The sequence below is a fragment of the Cydia fagiglandana genome, chromosome 17 (assembly GCF_963556715.1).
Source record: "Cydia fagiglandana chromosome 17, ilCydFagi1.1, whole genome shotgun sequence".
Lineage (NCBI taxonomy): Eukaryota > Metazoa > Arthropoda > Insecta > Lepidoptera > Tortricidae > Cydia > Cydia fagiglandana.
The window spans coordinates 577,963-599,640 of NC_085948.1; the positions used below are offsets into that span (position 1 = coordinate 577,963).

General features: G+C 36.4%; 1 long non-coding RNA gene across 1 annotated transcript; it reads right to left on the reverse strand.

Annotated features, from left to right (window-relative positions):
* Positions 1-11,853: 11,853 nt before the first annotated feature.
* On the reverse strand, positions 11,854-12,880 carry LOC134672709 (uncharacterized). The gene is made up of 2 exons (XR_010099378.1): positions 12,631-12,880; positions 11,854-12,552 (listed from the first exon to the last, which is right to left on the reverse strand). It is a non-coding gene; the product is annotated as an uncharacterized LOC134672709 (long non-coding RNA).
* Between the last annotated feature and the right edge of the window lie 8,798 nt (positions 12,881-21,678).

Below are 21,678 nucleotides of genomic sequence, written 5' to 3' on the forward strand. Positions count from 1 at the left end.
GCACAATCGATATCTCAGCAATTAGAAGTCGTAGGGCCGTGGGTGCCAGCACAAAAGATGTAGTTTCATGTAATAAACCTTGTACTGGCAAAATTTGTAATTTGGACAAACTCGAGTTTAACCCTTTTACACTGGAGGCACAGATTTGTAAACCACGGATTTATGAAGTGGAATGAAATAACTGTCAACTACATTACCGAAATACTAAAACCATGGACATATATATTACTTCGTAAGGACGCGGCTAACGAGCACTAAAAAGGGGGCCGCTACATGGGTGTGATATTTGCATTTATCACACCCCGGCGCTCAGTCGTGTGGCGAATTGCGCAGTAGAAAGTTGTCACGCAGCATAACACAAAAATGCCTTATTGCGTTGTAAAAGGGTGCAAAAACCATTATAGGAAGTATAAGAAAAAAAATGGGACCTCATATCATCGGTAAGTAATTTCCAATTAGGTTTATTTATTGCTTAAAACCAATTTTAAACGATAATTTTATTTCATTCTCACGCGCAACTGATGTTCGCTCGTACGTCATAGCGCTAATGCATTAACCTTGTAAGGACGTCATTTCTCTTTGGAAGTTATTATGAAGTAGAAATGCATAATGCGTGATTTGTATAGGTAAATTTACTTAAATATGATTAGTTGATTACCTACCGGATATAATTACCGAAATTAAAGTACCTATTGTCTGACTCTGAGTTTGTTCCCGTTTCTTTTACATAATTATTAAAAACATTCAAAATAACAAGATCAAGTATTTGTTATTGTTTTATTCGTTGACTTAGGTACCTAGTATATTAATTCTTGTCAGGTATAAGTTTTTAATTAACTGTAGGTAAAACTCAAAAAAATTTAACAGGTGAGCGCTAGGAACAAAGCGCGCATTTCCAAACACCGATTAATTCACATCGCTGTATTTATTACTTTCCATTACCTACTTATATTTTTGCATCATGTTTGTGGACAGGTGGCACGCTCTCGTTTCGGAGGCCAAGATTCTCTTTGGATCACTGAGCCAAAATAGTTAGTTAGTTTGTATTGCTGTATAGATTCCTTCTTTTTTACTCTACCTGTTTTGCAAACAAGAAACTGACAGAAATAGTTGTTCGCCGCATTTTACCCGCGAAAGCTCGGGAGGTACTTATCGAACTGTACTGCTGTAGCTAGTAGCTCGGCCAACTTGTCGACCTTGACAGAGCCGGCTTAAGGCTCCTCTTCACGTTGGACCAACGCCAACGCCAACGAGGGACGCAGCCATGCGGTAGAATGAGATAGCAATATCACTTGCTCCTTCTAACGCATAAATGCGTCTCTCGTTGGCGTTGGCGTTGGCCCAACGTGAAGAGGAGCCTTTACACAGGGCGGCACACCGCACGGCGCGAATGTTTAAAATATTGCATTGCCGCCTGAGACGATAATGACATCACGAAATAACGTAGAAGAACGGAAACTTAGAAGGATAAGTTCGCCCATTTTAATACAATAAATATCGTTTTGATTAACCATAAACTTATTCGACGCTCCTCTGATATAAACCGCGAATAAACTTAACAAGCCTTGTACGCCCGTACAAAGTTATCGCGAGAGTCGAGCTCACGTAGTTGTACGCAGTGTGTAACAGATGGCGCTTTTTTGCTGACATGAAGCTCGCAACAGGCAATTCGTATGCATGCGCTCATCCATAGTTTATATCTATGACTAAAACTCATTTATTTCTCTGCTGGCGTTTAATCTAATGCAATTTAACTGAAATTAGTTACAAGTTACAACTCACTTGCTTGATATTTTAAATATTTGAACATCAAACGTGGATTTACAAAGAGCCAGTGATAAATTGCAGTCATTGTGATTAAATATGCGTAAATATAACGTAAAGTTGACATTTTCATCCGGTTGTGACTCAGGCACATCTTCAGTATATTTTATTGAAATTAAATTATTACAAATGCAAGGACTACGTAATAGCTATGTTTACGTACGTGGGTAGGTACGTAGGTAAGTAGCTTACGTGTATTTCTTAACTTATAACAATTGTTAGGTACTTGAGTTACTCTGGCTACCATGTCTGTCTTTAGATATTTAAATAAAAGTAAACAAGCAATTTGCACTGGTTAACCAACCAAATACAAAACCGCCTGGATCAGTCACTGAACCAGGTCTGACTTTTAACCTACATTATTTGATTATGTGATGTTTTCATCTACCCTCAACAACTTAAGGTCCATTTGAGAGTAGATTTTTTTAAACTTTTATTTAAATACCTAATAAAGATACAGAGATAGGCCCAGGCCCCTATTTCACCACGGTGACAGGTGCGACAATTCGACAAATCTCACTGTTGCTGACGTCACAGGTATCCATGGGCTACGGTTACTGCTTACCATCGGGCGGGCCGTATTCCTGTTTGTAACCATCATTGTATTATTTTAAAAAAACTTTATTATATTGGCAAAAAACAGGTATTTCTCTTGCGATGTTTTCATAAACATTGATAATGATGACAATTGTCACAAGATTTAAAAGAGCTTTCGGTTGGTAATTCTAGACAGCAAATGACGAGTTCTGTGTCGAAATTTCGTGACAATTGTCGTGTTTCTTGTGACAATTGTCATTAGCTTCGCAAAATAAGTACCTAGGTAAGTACCTACTTATAAACTGGCGATATTGTGGATTTTTTTTTAATTAACACGTTGGTGGCAAACAAGCACACCGCCCGTCTGATGGTAAGCGGTTACACTAGCCTATGGAGGCCTGTGACGTCAGTAACAGTGATGTCGACAATTGTCACACCTGCCACGGTGGTGAAATAGGGGCCAGGTTAATTTTACAAGTAGGTAGGTAACACTGCACATATTGTGTGGTAAACTGTTCGTAAACGCTTCAATGTGGTGTCTGTGTGTCTGTATATTTCCATCAGGTATGTACCTACCTTCATCGAATCACATGATGTTAATGTTAACATAATACCTCCGTTCAGAGTAATTGTACATTTATTTAATTATTATATACTATTAGTTTAATTCCATAAGATCATTATCGAGCTTAATCGTAGAAAATTGCATCAGCCATTGCTGCAGAAACACAATAAATCCAAAATGTCGTAAGTCACTATGAAATTCAAAGAAAAATACGCCATTTCAATATATTATTTGTAATAAGTATACGTGACTGTAGACTCATAGGCGTCTATTAAAAAAATAATGCGTCTGCGCCGTACTGGCTAGTATTTACTCTGACTAATTAAGATAAGAATCGAATATTTATTTAGAGTACTTGTATATTTATTTAAAGACTTAATTAGATTTTTTTACCGTAGTCATAACTAGAGATATTTTAAGTAGGTATTTTAAAGGACACTTAATTTTAACGCGCATTGAATTTAGCATCCGAACTTAAACACATTTTTGGGAGAGACTAGAGAGTAAAAAGTATTAAGAAAGTAAGTAAATTAAAAAAAAAGATTGTCTCTTCTTCCTAAAACAATCTGTGAGTCAAAAGAAGCAGTTGGGCAAAAGAAAATTCCATCATCATCATTAGCCGTATAAAAGTGTACACCACGGACTATTCGTTCTGATAAAGTCTTACTTTGACCACCTACTTATTATATTTATTATACCGGGTGTGGCCTGTAACACGAGCAAATAATTAAAACATAGATTGTACTCCTCAAATGGTGACACTTTTGTTCAACAACTTTAAAAAATTATGAAGTATTTAGGGTCCCTATTTGTCATACAAAATAAATATTATCTTCAATGGACGCCATCACCACGACATATCGTTGTGATTGACGTTGCTTGTCACGCCTTAATCATAACGAAATTCGCAATACATTGCGTCTTAGAATAAACTTTAAAGTGTACCTATTAACTAAAAATCAAACCACAAGTTATTTTAAAAGTTGCTGAACAAATGTTGGTCAGTAAGTATGAGGAGGACAGTCAACAGTTTAAATTTTTTGCTCATATTACACGCCACACCCGGTATATTTCTACGCTAAGATATTTATGATGAGTCAAACTATACCGGTGACTAGTCTCAGCCGTTGCAAAATTGTCACGGAATATGACGAAGCCCTGTTCTATAAGCATCACATAACTGACGATTATAAACTTTATTGCAAGGGCATAAGGTCCAATATTCAGTGAAGTTGTTGTGAGGATAGTCGGCGACTTGTCTGGTCTTGTCTTCTCTCGCGCTTGCAAGAATAAGTCCATGCTTTCTTTGCACAGACCGTGTTTCTTTGTTAAAGACCAAGTTGACTAACGGCCTGATTCAAACTTTAATGGCTCCTCTACACGATGGGCCAACGCCGGCCACTCCAAGGGAGGCATTTATGCGTTAGAGGGAGCAAGTGATATTGCATCTCATTCTACCGCGTGGCTGCGTCCCTTGAAGTAGCCGGCGTTTGGCCCATCATGTAGAGGAGCCAGATACGTCAGATATTAGGTCTACGACATGGAACGGCTATATCAGTGTCAAAAGTGACGTTTCTTCAAACAAAAACGTCACGTCATCTCCTCGCGTTGTTCCGCCTTTTTGCCATGGCTCATGGGAGCCCGGGGTCCATTTGACAACTAATCCCAAGTATTGACGTAGGCACTAGTTTTTACGAAATACGACTGCCATCTGACCTTCCAACCCAGAAAATTCGAAAAACTCATTGGTACGAGCCGGGGTTTGAACCCGCGACCTCCGGATTGAAAGTCGAGCGCTCTTAGCACTAGGCCACCAGCGCTTATTGCGTTGTTTTAATATTTTAACTATATTTACTTCAGTCTTTGTTTCCTCAACTTAAAGCCTAGGGTTATCACTTTACTGAAATACGCACTAGTATTGCATCAGTCTCGCGATAGTATAGGTAGGACAAAACAAGTGTGTGTTACATCAGCCGTTGATTAATCTAATAAATACCACGTTTTCGACTAATGGTAGTATCAATTAAACGGTAAAATGTGGTCTGAACGCGTTTAATGGGTTAATGGAAACATACATTTATTTAAATCACATGGTAACAGCAGAAGTAATAAAGTAATTTAGGTTATCACCACAATGTAGGTACCTACTGGCTTTGTGAGTGTAGACTTCGCGAGATAAAAACTAAAATAAATAAACTGTGTCATTCTCAAAAAAGCTAAAAACGGAATCAATGATAAATCGCCAAATTGCTAACAATTTTTCACTGGAGTCGGTTGAGAAATACTTACGACTTTTAGAAAGACGCCGGATAGACAGACGGTTTACGAAAGCATTTTGCCCAAGTAGAAACGGAGACACTATACTTAAATACAATGATGGAACACACAATATGACTTGCTGTCATTGTCTCATTGTACCATTAGCGTTTTTAATGTTCCCATAAGGAACTAATACTATGTGATCACTCCCCAAAAAATAAGCTCCAAGGTACATTTTTTATCAAAACAAATAATTGGTTTAAAAAGCGGCCAAGTGCGAGTCGGACTCGCCCATGAAGGGTTCCGTAGCAGCAAGTAACATAATAAAATTGCGGTTTACGATTTATTACGTATAAAAAAAAACTACTTACTAGATCTCGTTCAAACCAATTTTCGGTGGAAGTTTGCATGGTAATGTAGGAACATCATATATTTTTTTAGATTTATCATTCTACACCCAAAAAAGCTCTATTTATTATTTGTTGCAATTAGTTTTCTATGCAAGAACGTACCTTAAAGAGTTTTTTGAAGAGTCCTATTCTATTAGGTAGATGGTGCAAAATCCATGTCACCATATGACGTGTCCACCACTTACGCCATGGATACTCTTATCGCACACGTAGCGAAGTGACGTTGGTGATAAGATTGGACACGGAACTTGCCAGGATCGGCACGTCTGGGTGAACCTTTGTTCTGAATAGGTCGGCAGGTATATACCTACCTACCTACGGCTGGGTGATACCTGCGGTTGTGTAACAGATGGACATATTGCGTATGGCGTTCTATGGATAGAAAAAAAGGCATACTTAGTCCAGGAATCTGATTTCGGTGCCACTGATCCTCATAAAAGCCACTGAGATTTCTTATTAATATTACGAGGGAAAAGTTCGACCGAAGTTTCGGCTTTGGTTTCTAAATAATTCCGGTTACGGTCGGGCAGTCATCAGGCACTAGAAAAAACAATGTGCGGATTTACAGCCTAAAGGCGATCTCTTCACATAAAGTCTGTTTTGTTTTTGTGTAAAATTGGAGTCATATATGTATGTATTTCAAAAAATGAAAAATTCCTTAAAAAAGTTTTGTCTGAAGTTTTTCTTCAACGAGAAACCACTTTTTTAATAAAAGCAATTTTCTTTTAAGACAAAGTTATATAATTTATTATTTTAAGGTGACCTACATATAAATTATATTGCGTCTTTATGAAACTTCATGAAAACAATACGCATTTAAACCTGGTTCAAAGCTCAACATAAAAATAACTTATGATTGCCTACTTAATACTAAATTTGTCATTAACTTATCGCTTATTACCTCAAAATAGTAAACACATATTAATTGGCGGTCTTATCGAACCAGAAGTCTCCACGTGGTTCTTATCGACGGACAGACAAACCTGTTCATTAATAACAACTATGTATATGTAATTAAGTACATATGTACATATATATATGTATGTAACTACTTAGTTAAAATTGGTCCACGGAAATCAATAAAAAAATAAAGTAAAAAGCTCGGACTTTTTTAATTGTGTAAACAAGCCGATCTCGGACAGATTTAAAATATGGATTTGTACTTATATAACATATCAAAGTTACAGGAAACATTCCAATATGGACAATATAGAGATTTAAAAAAACCTGGGAGGTCGTATGGATATCTACTCAAACCTGATAGGTACTTTAATAATCATTTAGTTAGGTACATGATGTCTCATATTTACCTATGTTACATAATATAATTTTAATAAACATTTCATCACTTTTCACTCTTCGTGAATGTACTTACTGAAAAGAAGTTGCGAGACGAACAAACAGTCATGGTTTCTTAGAAATTAGTAAAGAAACGGCAAGATTTATGTAACATGGTTTCCAAGATTTTCTTTTTGAGAATGAATCAGTTTTACTTCGTGGGATTTGGGGTGTTTATCCACCTATTCTGAAATACATATCCACAAACTCGCAATTCTTCTGAAATTATTAAAAAACGACGAAGACCTAAGGTTTTTATTTAATTATTTTAGTCATAGACCTTTTTATAAATATTTCATTAGCGACAGGGTTTTAGATACCACAATATATGCCAACTGACAACAACGCACAAAATACTGGATTATAAACTTATGTCTTTAGATTAGTCGGCACACTAAGTAAGTAAATACATTACTACTTAGCAAATTTCCAAAGTATAGTCTATGCGAAAGTAAGCATGAACCTTGGCATGCACGTTGCTTAAATTATATTTGACTTGTACCACATGCACATATGTATTATATATAATTTACAGTACTTACAGTACAATTCATATCATAGAAAAATAAAAACGAAAACACCTCGTCAAGCAGTTGAGACTATCCTTCGAGCTAGGAACCCCCGATTTACATAAAAAAAAAACATTGTGTCGAATTAAACGATAAAATAAAAACAAAAGACGAGCGGAGAAAGTTCTCGAACTCTAGATAGTTCTAGAAGAGCACGTGTTGCGTACGGAACGGGCAGTCGAGCACGTTCACTCGTCAGCGTTGGAGCTGACTCACACCGTTCGTTGCCAAGCGGATCGCCGTTGCCCGTTATCCGTAACCTATGAGTAATAATTGTGTAATCTTGAGAAAAAAATTAACGGTTTTCTGTTGTAAGTACTTATGTAAAAACCTAGTATAAGGTCATCTTGCTTGTGGATAATGTACAATTTAAAAAATATTTTCGAAGCGAAGTCTCTGAATAAACTGATACTGTTTGTAACTTTGTAAATCTGCTAGTGATCCAAAAAACTCGAGTCCTGTTAGCTATTTTTTACGGCTCGCCTCGTCTCTTGACGCCTAAAAGGCTTAAAGCATATTTTACTAATTAAATTAAAAAGGCTTTTAGCCTTTTAGGCGTCAAGAGATGAGGTGAGCCCTAAATAAAGAGCTAGCAGGGCTCGAATCTTTTGGATCACTAAAATCTGCCGCTTAAAAACTTAAAGACCAGTCAAAGATTTAATGATTGCGACTTCTATCTGTCCGTGACAATACTGAATGTGACCGCGTGTTGAAATGGCGGTCAAAAGTTCATGTGACAATTTGACAAATGACTGTGAAATTGATCCATTTGTATAGTAGGTAAGTCAGACGTGTTTGAGAGTCGTATTAAAATTCGTCCTTTGATTCGAACAGGGCGGAATAAATTTAAACTTTAATGCACATTAGAAAGACCTACCACAGGCGGACTTAATGTCACTATAGGCATAATCATAATAAGTATATATGTATGATTCTATTCTCTGTAATTATTATGCAACAGTGCACCAATTTTCACACCGACTCTAAAATCTATCTTGATTCGAATACCTACTTTCACTGCTGCATTCCATTTCCATTATTGTTTCTACCATTTTCTCACTGTATATTATAATACTAAAACAACCACGTGTGTAAAAACACGTTATCACCCTTGACATGAGGTGACTGATAAGACATGTCGCAACTAGTCGTGTCGTGGCCCTGACGCACTAGACGTGTCGGCTGTTGCCACGCGAAGTAACGATATAAAATCGTAATGATGACGAAATTCGGGCGATCTATAGAAGCAAATGGGAAAATATGGGTTGCAAAAAATATTGACAGTATACTTAATAAATATCGTATTATGTATGATAAGGAAATACATTTTTTATGTAAAAAAATATTTTGTAATACATGGTTAGTTGTCCAAATGTATCAACCATCATCCATATGTTTTACATTCCTAGGAGCTCAAACTATCTCTAATAATATATAATTATCATCAAATTTCATCTACGAGTAAATTAGTTCAGCTGAACCGATTATACAGAGTTACTTTCGCTATTAATACAAAATAGCTTTTGTTTGCGAAAAATAATGATGATTCCTTTAACAACTTTCCTATTTTGTCCCCCACAACTCGACATATCGCCATATCTAAGGTCCATCGGTCAAACCGACAGATAGAAAGGCAGACAGACAGACTTACTTTTGCATTTATAATATTAGTAAGGATATAACACACGTGGTGGTGTAGTTTTGACGTCTACATGATAAGATATTTATTCAATAGCCCCTGACGTAGCCACATCTGTTACTAACCGTTATTATGTCATTTAGACCTAAAACAATTAATGACGACATTAAAATTATTTACACAACGTATTAACACATGGTAACAAGTAACAACACTGTGAATAAACACATTTATTTTCACAAAATGTTTTGAAAAATATTTTAATTTACTTAGTGTAAAGTAAACTTTGGCATTTTGTAAATAAGTTTCCGAGCGCAGCATATACATGCTAAATAAAAATGAATAAATATACATATTCAATTATTCAGTTGAACGGAGTTTCTTAGATAGGTATAGGTAATTAAAAGCATAATATTTATTACACCATCTCATAAAAGAATGTGTTTTTTTTGTTTAGTTATTTTGTCGCAAATTACTTATTTTCTATCTTTAGAAAAATAATTATATTCTCTCTCTTAGTATAAAATAAATCTAAGCGAATCTGTAAAAAATGCTATACAAATAAAACAATAATATTTTTTTGTAGAAGCCTAGACTTCTAACAATTAGTCTAAGTTCTAGTTCCAACCATATTTTACTAATAACCCTTAGAAACCCCAGGTAGATATGCTTATAAGACAATTATACTTCTCACATCAGTATGGACGTGATTCTTATAAAGACATGTGTGTTGCCATGCGCTCTGTCACATCCACAACGCGAACAATTGGTGACGAAACGCGAAGTAGCCATTATGGTCACATCGACCATGAATATATTAATTCATTGTTATCTTCGGTTCAGACAGACGTCCCAAAATAAACACAATCAGTAGTAGGAAGCGAATTTTGATTGTAGAATATAATAACAACTTAATTTCAATAATGATGCATTTATTTACATTTGCCGTAAGATTTTTATGGTAATTAAGAGTAAAATCAAAGAAAAATATTTTCCCACACCGAGAACCTTTTGCGTTGCCTGTAAATAGTCGGATCTGTGAAAAATGTGCTGTCTCTTTAAAGACTGGTAACTGCTAGACTTGGTTAATCGTATCAAACTTTATCAAATTACTTAAGGCATGAATTATCTATGTTGAAATAATAATTGGTCTAGGGCCAAAAACCACGAAGGAAACAGATGAGTCGAGAGAATGTTTTTGTATCGATAAATGAGACCTCTTGTTTCCTCTTTACTACAACAATATAGGTATCCCATTAATATTTATTTATGCCTGTTCTAGTTAAAATAAACAAACATTACAGATACGAATGAAAAACTTTCTCATGCCCCAAAAAGGCAAGCGTAACCCTCAACTGAAATGAGCATACTCATAATACCTAATAATGTAAGTTGACGCTGTATTATGAAATTGTGAGCAATCGATTTAGACGGATGTACAACATAAGTAGGTCTGTATGTTATGGAATTGAAGTGAGTCATAAATTCAGGGAAATTTAACAAATTTCTTAGGTACCTAGCGTGGAAAATGTGTACTGTTATCAGTTATCACTGAAGCACGGAAGTTGCTTGGTTCCCTGATACTTAGCAGTACCTATCTAATAGATATATAATACATACATAGGTATTAGTGCCTTTATTACCAACAGCGAAAAAAAGAACTCTTGTAGTGCCCATTCGGTCATTCCACTTTTAGTTGAGCAAGACTTTTATTTTCCTCCCTTCTGCTGAAAATTAATATTTTAGAATTCTTGGCCCTTCAATTAAATCGGATGTATCATCTTAATTGTTGCACCTATTTTTTGAGAATTTCATAACAAAAGCGGCATTAAAAGTCAAACCTACAATATTATTAAAATGATTTCTGAAATATTTCCGTAGACATGATTATGAAAGCATAATGCTAATTAGTTATGTAAGTTATGTTGCTTAAAAATAACACAGACTAACATGTTTTATTCTTCAACACTCCATTTAATATCATAGCTAATAAATAATAAAACTACGATTAACCTAGGCAACGAAAAAAATACCTAATCAATTTCAGCTAACATGGTCAAAAATATCAATAAATTGATCTATATTCTCAAACAAACAAAGTGATATAAACACCCTAAAATGTATTCAAATCCGAACCCTTTCGTCCTAAGTCCTAATACAATATGATATAATCGCATTAATTTCGACGGTCAACTGACCTATCACCACCGCCTAGCAACATTCACAAAAAACCTAATCCGTCCCTTTCACTCAGTTAGGGTTAGAAAAGACCAGCTGTATGACGGAATCATTAGTCACCGTGAGTAACGGTAGACGGACAAAAAGTTCTAGATCGAACGACAAGTTAATTTTGGTTGCGAAGGTTAAACAGGTGCGGAAAAAGTAAATTGCAGTCTAGGTTTTAGGAGAACTAGCTAGAATCTAGAATACGGTAGTAAAGGAATTCTTTATATTAAAACTTGCTTCTGCATCTGCGTGGGGTGATGGTGATGATGATATCGATGATTGATAAAAACTATCATATGTCTTTCCTGAATCCTTAAACCGCTTTTGTATCACAACGATTCAACGGAGCTAACTAGCACGCCGTTTTGTCGCCTAAATGGTGTTTAGTTTTTTTTTAAGTTTATAATGTTTATATAAATGCATATATGTACTGTTACCATTATTATTTTAGGGGCTAATTAAAATGGAATGAAGGAAACTAGTACATTACTTATAATACATTTATTTGACTAAACGACAAATATCTAAGTTTAGAAGTGTCAAATGTTAACTTATGACATTATAATATATTAAATAGCCTCGGCTAGCTTACTACAGACTTAACTAAAAATATGAGAGCAAATGTGGGTTTGGCGGCTACATTTCTTATGGTTGGGCACTCTGGGTACGTGGTATAAAAAATAAGGAAAATTATTTAAAGTAAGTTGGGCGCCTTGGAGAATATAATAAATTGGTTGTCTCTGACCTTTTAAGTAGTGACATTAGAAGGAAGGTACCACTGCCGACACACTAATGGAGACTCATGTCGCAGTGCCTCTGCATCCATGGTAGTTGTAGTAATAGCGAACAGGCCCCGACCGCCGGTACACCAAGCTGGCTGGGGGCTGCCTTACAGCCAAACTGTAGACTAAGTGGTAGGCCCTGTAACGAGTTACAGGTAGTAAGACAGGGTTCACAGACTTTTGACAAGCTGGAACCTAAATAAAGGAGAAAAAATCGGTTCATGATTTAAAGAGCGGACCCCCCCATGGGCGTAAGGATTACGAATTCAAAAACAAGTAATTAACTTACCCATCGAGGAGAAGCGGCATACGTGGCCGGGATTGACCAGCATGTCGACTCGATGAGGCCTCCACCAACACACCATCGTCTCACACGACTTCCATATAGGATAAAAATCCGGGACTGTGAAATAAAATTCACCACGCTATTAAATGGAATCTTATGCACAAAACCCACTGCAGAAATCACCAAAATACTCACTTAAAAAGGAGATGTCTCCCGATGGGATGTATTATAGCCATTAAACGGCTTTCATACGGCGAAACACCGCAAAAGAAAACGGTCCACGATCTTCATTTTGACAGGAAGAATAATGACAAGTCAAATGGCAGAGTTGCCACAGCCCGAACTGGATTCGTGCGATTCTAGATGATTTTGAAAAGAAAACATTACCTTTCTTCTGTACTTTATTTGGACTAATATTAAATAGAAAGAAAAAACAATATTTGAAGACAATTTTAATTTACAAACCCCTTTCGATTAAAAAAAAAACCAAAAATGTAGGAAGGCACCGAAATTATTTTTAATCTAGCAACCCGGACCATGTTGTTATCGACTGAGCTCGCTAGATGGCGTAAAGGGTATCGAACGAATATAGGTCACATACTAAACAGTATTGAAAAAATGAAGAATTAAAATTTTGTTGTTACAGTGCTCCCCTACCCGAAGAAAATTTTGACTACGGCAAAATTTTGAGCTGGCCCCCAGCTCGCAAAACCACCCTCTTATTTACTAGAAGAAGTCCCAAAAAAAAAATCGACACTAAAGGCATAAAGGAAAGCAACGACCACCCAATTCGAACCCACGCATTAAACTATAATAAAAAAAATAAGCACAGCCGAGCTGTGCACAAGTTACCACCTACAAACTATAATATTACTGTACTGTAATATACACTATGATACCCTAAGCGTATATTAACCTAACGAAACTAACGCTAATAAGCGAAGCTGCAAAGCTCCCTACCTACGCACTGCATCGCTGTATATCTTGGCGGCGCAGCGAGCGACCTGGGTCGCGGGCTGCACGTCCAAGTTATATGGCGGAATGTGCGTAAGGTAACAGATTATTCAATAATCTGCGGTAATGACTGAGTACAGTCAATTACCCATATGAGTCAAGGACAGTGTCTGATAGCTCGGCTAAAGAGCCACTGAGCTACCAGTCGACACTCCTCACAGGAACACTGGCCCTGCAGTGCGAAATCAGGGATTTCGCCCTGCACTGCCAACGCTCACTGTGGATAGACGGCTTATAGCCAATGAAATTTAACTAACTAATATCGGTGACTGCTACTTTACACCATTCAAGTAACGCGCATTTATCAGGCCGTGCCTTAAGTCGACACAGGTCTGGACGCGGAAACGAGACAAAAACACAACACAACGATACGTTGACCAGCTGTGTCTGAACGACAGGCAGACGGTAACGTTCGAAACAACACGAGACACACAAGGAAGTCGACTGTACAGGCTCCATTTCAAGCAATGCAAGACTGTCAGTCTGACACACAAAAATCCGATGTTTGCGGACGACGCTTTAAGGCGTGTACCGCATAACAACCCCCTAACATCAACATTAACGTTCACGCATATGGTTTAAGTCATACCGCAAAGCGTTAACAAAAGAAGACGGCACTGCTATTAAGAGCTTGACGGTTTAAAATCCGCCAAAACCCGACCAGCCAGTGCCGATTGGAATACTGGTTTAAAACGCCAGCACCCCGGTAAAACACGCGAAGAGTCTTTAAATCGTCCTCTTCGCCCACCAACAACAAACAAACCACGTGACTGAGTTACGTTTGCTCAGACACGATCGAAAGAAAGTAATACGTAAACAAAACTCCTGCACGCAACACATAAAAAAAAACTCCTACCGACCGCGCAATCACCGATTGTTAACTAATAAGTAAATATTTACTTCACCGAAGGTAACAACAATAAGGAAAAAACTCGATTTAAGTCGAGACAATAGATAAGGAAAAGTAGGTAATAAACATAACTCCCGTACGAAACCACTTTCAAAAACCACTACAATAAGATTCGACCTTAAAGGTAAACCGCTATTTGAATATCGGTAAGTTATTTAAAAAAAAAACGTAAGTCAACAACAATAATTGTGACTGACTGTACCCAACCACGTCAAGAAACTATTTAATATTAATTTTATTTATTTTAAACTTCAACTCCAAACATCCCGTAATAAACTTAATAAATGTAAACTCCTGCTGACTGTACTTCACTATAACCTCCTAATTTGCTCCCTTTACATTATGTAATAAATTTATAATACGGTCCATCCTTTCAAACAAGATTACCATAGTAGTACAATTACCAGTAACTAATCCTTCACATCAAGTATATAAAAAAAAACAATGGAAATTAGGTATTACATTTTTAACACTACTACTAACCCTCCAGCAAATCATAAACTTTTGTTTGAAAACAAGTCACCAAAAAAAAATTGAAAGTAAAAAATAAATTAAAGTTTAAGCACTTAAGCACCTCACTACCCGGTAAGGGTTTAATCTTTGTGAGTGACTCTCCGGTAAAACATGATATAAATCACAAAAAAATACAATAGTCAAAACATAGTGTGTCTGCTATCCGGTAAACTACAACGTCTTTTATGAAGTAAAACTTTTAACATTAAGAGATACTAAGGAAATACATCTATAACATAAATTGTGTTTATGACAATTGTCTAAAATTGCTTTAAATTAATAACATCTGGAGTTTAAATACCAGCAAATGAATAAGTAATTAGACTACAACTCCTTTACAGTACAACATAAGTATATAAGTAGATAATTGACAACATGTGGCTGTCCTAACCACAATTAAATAGTGTTAATTATTTTGAATATTGCAGTAAACAAAGGTAGGTATAATATAGCAAACAGGATGTCCAACCATAAGTTCCTTTAGCTAACTTATATGTGACTAAAGGGTGCTCGCCAAAAGAAAGGCCCCACGTTGGGCGCCACTGTTACCATTATTATTTTAGGGGCTAATTAAAATGGAATGAAGGAAACTAGTACATTACTTATAATACATTTATTTGACTAAACGACAAATATCTAAGTTTAGAAGTGTCAAATGTTAACTTATGACATTATAATATATTAAATAGCCTCGGCTAGCTTACTACAGACTTAACTAAAAATATGAGAGCAAATGTGGGTTTGGCGGCTACATTTCTTATGGTTGGGCACTCTGGGTACGTGGTATAAAAAATAAGGAAAATTATTTAAAGTAAGTTGGGCGCCTTGGAGAATATAATAAATTGGTTGTCTCTGACCTTTTAAGTAGTGACATTAGAAGGAAGGTACCACTGCCGACACACTAATGGAGACTCATGTCGCAGTGCCTCTGCATCCATGGTAGTTGTAGTAATAGCGAACAGGCCCCGACCGCCGGTACACCAAGCTGGCTGGGGGCTGCCTTACAGCCAAACTGTAGACTAAGTGGTAGGCCCTGTAACGAGTTACAGGTAGTAAGACAGGGTTCACAGACTTTTGACAAGCTGGAACCTAAATAAAGGAGAAAAAATCGGTTCATGATTTAAAGAGCGGACCCCCCCATGGGCGTAAGGATTACGAATTCAAAAACAAGTAATTAACTTACCCATCGAGGAGAAGCGGCATACGTGGCCGGGATTGACCAGCATGTCGACTCGATGAGGCCTCCACCAACACACCATCGTCTCACACGACTTCCATATAGGATAAAAATCCGGGACTGTGAAATAAAATTCACCACGCTATTAAATGGAATCTTATGCACAAAACCCACTGCAGAAATCACCAAAATACTCACTTAAAAAGGAGATGTCTCCCGATGGGATGTATTATAGCCATTAAAAGGCTTTCATACGGCGAAACACCGCAAAAGAAAACGGTCCACGATCTTCATTTTGACAGGAAGAATAATGACAAGTCAAATGGCAGAGTTGCCACAGCCCGAACTGGATTCGTGCGATTCTAGATGATTTTGAAAAGAAAACATTACCTTTCTTCTGTACTTTATTTGGACTAATATTAAATAGAAAGAAAAAACAATATTTGAAGACAATTTTAATTTACAAACCCCTTTCGATTAAAAAAAAAACCAAAAATGTAGGAAGGCACCGAAATTATTTTTAATCTAGCAACCCGGACCATGTTGTTATCGACTGAGCTCGCTAGATGGCGTAAAGGGTATCGAACGAATATAGGTCACATACTAAACAGTATTGAAAAAATGAAGAATTAAAATTTTGTTGTTACAGTACTTATATTATATATGTATATGTTAGTCGGTAAGATGTTTGTAATATAGGCTTTGTTGCCTGATTTAAAATGTTAATCAAATAAATATCAAAAATCACGAAACCAGATAGGAAAATAAGAGTACCTAAAGGAAAAGTAGAGAGGGAAAGATGCTATAATATTACATAGTAGGAATTCGGAAACGCTCTCATACTACCACGAGTTGTAAGTTAGTAGTGATGAGTGATTCATTAATTTCGCCATGCATTCGCATAGCAACAGTGAGCAGTGAGTAAAATACAGTGAAATTACAGTCAGCGCGGCGCGCGCGCATGACGGTGTCACGACAAAACGTGGGGGGGTGATCCATATGTGACATTCCACGGCAAAAGGTACCTTATGGCGGCTGGCACTTACGTTGCATAGCGCCGCAATAATATTGGAGCGGCGTTAATAATAGCGTAAGCGCCAACCGCCATAAGGTACCTTTACTTGTAAGACGTCACATATTTAATTGACGTAATGGTTGTTACAATTATGCTATTTTTAGGCTGGTTGCTAAGCGGTATGACGATTTTGACATGCCTGTATGGTATGACGAAATAGAAAGCAGCTGTTTAAAAAATGGATTTTTAACATTAAGAATTCGTTTGGATTATAGGACCTCCCGTTCAATATTTGTCAATTCCTAATTGTATGAATAATTATAAGTAGTTATATTTTACGTAATTGTAACCGACTTAAGCAATAATGAGGTGGGTATTAATCATGACCTCTGATAGTATTTAATCGGAAAAGGAAGTAGGTATAGGCTATTTATATTTATACCTAACGTATTTGATATAATTGTATTAGTAGGTTTCCACGATTGCGGTCAAATGTAACAATGTTTTGTTATATTCATGTATTTCCTTATTTTTCAGCTGATTAATTAGGTCAATCGGTTAGCGGAAATATAATATATTTTTTAATATTTTTTATTTATTTATTATAATGTCACTTACAGTATACACTAAACATGACACATATATAGGAATATAAGCATGAAATTGAATTATACATAACTATACTAAATTATTAACAAAAACAAACAAAAACTTTAATAATATTATTACATATCTAGTCAGTACTAATGGTGCTCGGGGCGACTATAGCCTCGAGGTAGCGTAAATAATGAAGTATTTGTAATTTTGTACCTATATAACTTCCGGGGCGTACTCTTCTATGATATGATAGGCAATCACGTGATGCTTTCCATAGAAAACGATGCGCCGGAAGCTGCGGCCCGGACACGGCCCGGTCTAACGTGAGTCATCCTTAATGCTCTTTTTTACACCTCCAAAACTATCTAAATATCTAGAAACTTGTGGAATTCGAATTCGAACCACGGACATTCGATTTGAGCGTTGGGTTCACTCGGAATTAACTTAGAATGTCCCCCCCTAGTGTAATTTTCATTTGATACCTACTCGTTTGCGTTAAGTGTCATTTTGTATGGGATTTTGAGTTTCCAAAACGTCACGCTTGGCGCGCTGTTCAAGATCCACGCAAATGGAAACGCACGTCAAATGAAATTTAGACTAGGGTTTCTAATACCAAGAATCAACCGAAAAGCAACTGTTTTTATATCAAATAACACTATTTCAAAGGTAACTGAGTTCCGAAAAACACTTTTACCAAAGTGGGACTTTTACGGGTTTTGACGCTGAGGGCTTAGGACGTGTCTTCGGACTAAAAGTATTAGTAAGCCTGATGACCGCTAGGCTACCAAGTAGATACCTACTAACGCTGTTCTTTACCCTCGGCTACCAATACCTGTTAATGTTAAATAAGTTATCTCAAAAGCTTTGTTCTCAGCATTGTTACTAACAAATAAGTCAAATAACAATACAAAGTAAACAAAAGCTTGTTAACTTGACCGCTGAAGTTTCGCTGAAAGGGATTAATTGTTCCGCGACTAATACCTTTTTGTAGGCAAGTTATTATTAAGCACTAAAGTTTGAGAACAACCGGAAGTGAGTGGTGCAAGTGACAGGTTTGAAGCTTACGGCTCGATTCTGAAAATGTATTAGATCTCTACTAGACCTCAGCAAGTTACGATATGGATAATTTAAAGATATTTGTAAGATAGATATGTCAAATTTGACGTTTCCGCGATTCTGGAGGTACTCTTGACTCTTGAACGATTTCGACAAGATAGATATGTCAAATTTGAAGTTTCCGCTATTCTGGAGGTCCTCTTGAACGATTTCGACAAGTTATGACTTAGATATCCAAGTCACATCTAGTAGATATCTAATGTAAATCTAGTTGATCTCTATATCGTTTCTAGATCTTGTGATTATCTCGTTTCCCGAATACGCGTGTTACTTGTTTCGATGAAAGAACATGAAATGGTCGAAAAACATAGTTAACGAGTATGTTCTTAAGTATTGTAGGGATAATAAACAGAGATAGGTACCCACTTAAAGACATTAAAAACTAAATTAAATGATAATATTAAAATTTTAACGCATAATTATTAAACAGCAGTTTGTTAGCAGTTTTTCTTAAGTAGTAGTAGTAGTGTTGAATCCGATTTAAGAAAAAAAGTGTTTTTTGAAGGCGATTGTACCTATATTTCAGTAAAAAATTCAAGGCGCTGATGATGCCACCAATTTTCAGCCTGGCAAAACCAATTTTATTGAAACCTAAAAATACCACTACATGGATCAGAAGTGAAATTACAACCTAATAATTATGTACATATACGATACTGTTTTATAGATCCTGGTAATATGTACCTACATAGTAAAAAGAAAATATACGTAACTTTGGTTTGGAATAAATATTTGTGATTGATAAACACACAAATAAATGCCCTTACCAGGATTCGAACCCGGGACCTCATGCTTGGATTCGATTTGATGGGATCGCTACAACTTGTATTTTGTGGCCTGCGTAGGCGTTTATTTGCCAGTACTATTAGATTTACTCCGTTACCCATATATGAACAAACCTTTATTCACACAACCTCCTATCTCGCTCCGCATCACAAACAAAAATCAACCCTAACCCCCTTACATAAAGTTGATATTTCAGTGTAATTCTGAGATTATTGAGATTTCTCTGTTCGGGAAAAGTGTGAGAAAATGTTTCGGGAAACGATACATATATAATCTAATTTGAACCTTAAGTCAAAGACTTAAAGCCCTTATTGCCTTGTATTGGTAGCTGGTTATTGTTTGAGCATAACCTAAGTTGGTTAAGTTGGTTAAATTGGCGTTAATGAAACGTAATGATTTGGTTTGTATTAATTTACTTTGGAAACTTAATTGAATGAGTTCATTCGGTTGACTGTACTTATGTGTATTATTTACGGTAAGGTACTTGCACCTAATAAGGCCCAGTTTTAAAGCTTGCTCAATTTCAAAATTTCATACTTTTATAAGTGTAAATGAGTTTAAATTTCTCGCCCATGTTTAGTTAGTACCATAGACAAAATTGCAAGTTCATATCAAAAATGAAAAAAATAAAAAATTAAATTAATAGTGGGCCTTATTAGGCGCAAGTACCTTATAATTTAGTTGAAAGGAAATCAGTCGATTGATATAATTTTAAGGTAAATACTATTTACTAAATAGTAACCAGTTTTAGTTTTGCTTATAATTTCTAGCTACGAAAATTAGTGAGTGCCAAGCATAGTTGGAGTTAGACCAAAATAAGTCTGCAACGATATTGATAGCCCAAGCAGTGCATGTGTTATTTTTTACGCCATAATTTCATAGAAGTTTGAAGTCTAAAATAACACTTGCACTGCGTGTGCTAATGAGGAATAACAGGAATGCATCATCAATGCAAAATCGTTGCAGACTTATCCTGATCTGGCTATGTTTCTTGAATGTTTACGTCGTTTAATTGTGTGGTGGCGGCTAGGTACCTACGTCTGGCTCTCAAGCTCTACATTTTTAATCAGTAGTGACACAAACCAAATCACATGCAAGTAGAACCACGGGCACAAGTAGTAATTAAAACATTTAAAACCTAACATACATAATTTTCACACACCCAAATTTGGAGACGGATCCTTATCTTATCTTATGCGGATGCAGATTTTTTGACATCCGCGGATGCGGATGCGGATATTTAAAGCCGCACATCCACGGATGCGGATGCGGATGTCAAGATTTAGAGTATTGAGCAAGAATATAGGTGCGTTTTATTTAATAAACAGTAACTTGGCCGACTTTTCGGGCTGTAGACGATTTCGTTATATATAATGACGAAATTACCTAGCACTTACGCCGCCGGTGCCGCCGGTAATACGTTCCTGTTACCGACTTGGTCGACATCCGCATCATGCAGATGCTCCGCATCGATTTTATGCGGATGCGGATGCAGATGTGAACATCCGCAACATTTCTGATAAGGACTCTTTTCTGTAGAAAAGCCACATATTAATTTGTTCTTTGGCGCACGCCGCCAGTGTCGGTGCGATCCAAAAGGCACCAAAATCGACATAAGCCGGCAATCGAACTCGGTGCCCATTGCTCATCTACTAATCCTAGCGTGGATAATCGAAATGCTACAGCGCAAGGCAATTTGAGCTTAATTGATATGGAAATAAAGTTTTATATGAATTGATGGTGAATGCACAAGGTTATTAGTTAACAAAATCGGTGAGACCCAGAGAGGAAAGCCGATTCATTTTAAAGTTTTTTTTTTGCTGAAATAGGAACAATACCACAATACATTAATTAAAAGTAAAAGTAAAGCAGAATATTTACAAACACCTACATTTTGCAATAAATTTTCATGGTAACGAAAATTATAATAAGTCATTATAAGTACATACCTATATTAATAAAATAAACTTAAATAACTTGGCTGCGTCACCGTTCCAACCACCACTTCTACCAATATTACTACACACGCCTTTGTTACTGAAACACATTATTTTAATTCTATTACATTCGCTTATAATACAAATAGAGAGTCTGTTCTCCCTAGCAACAATCGAT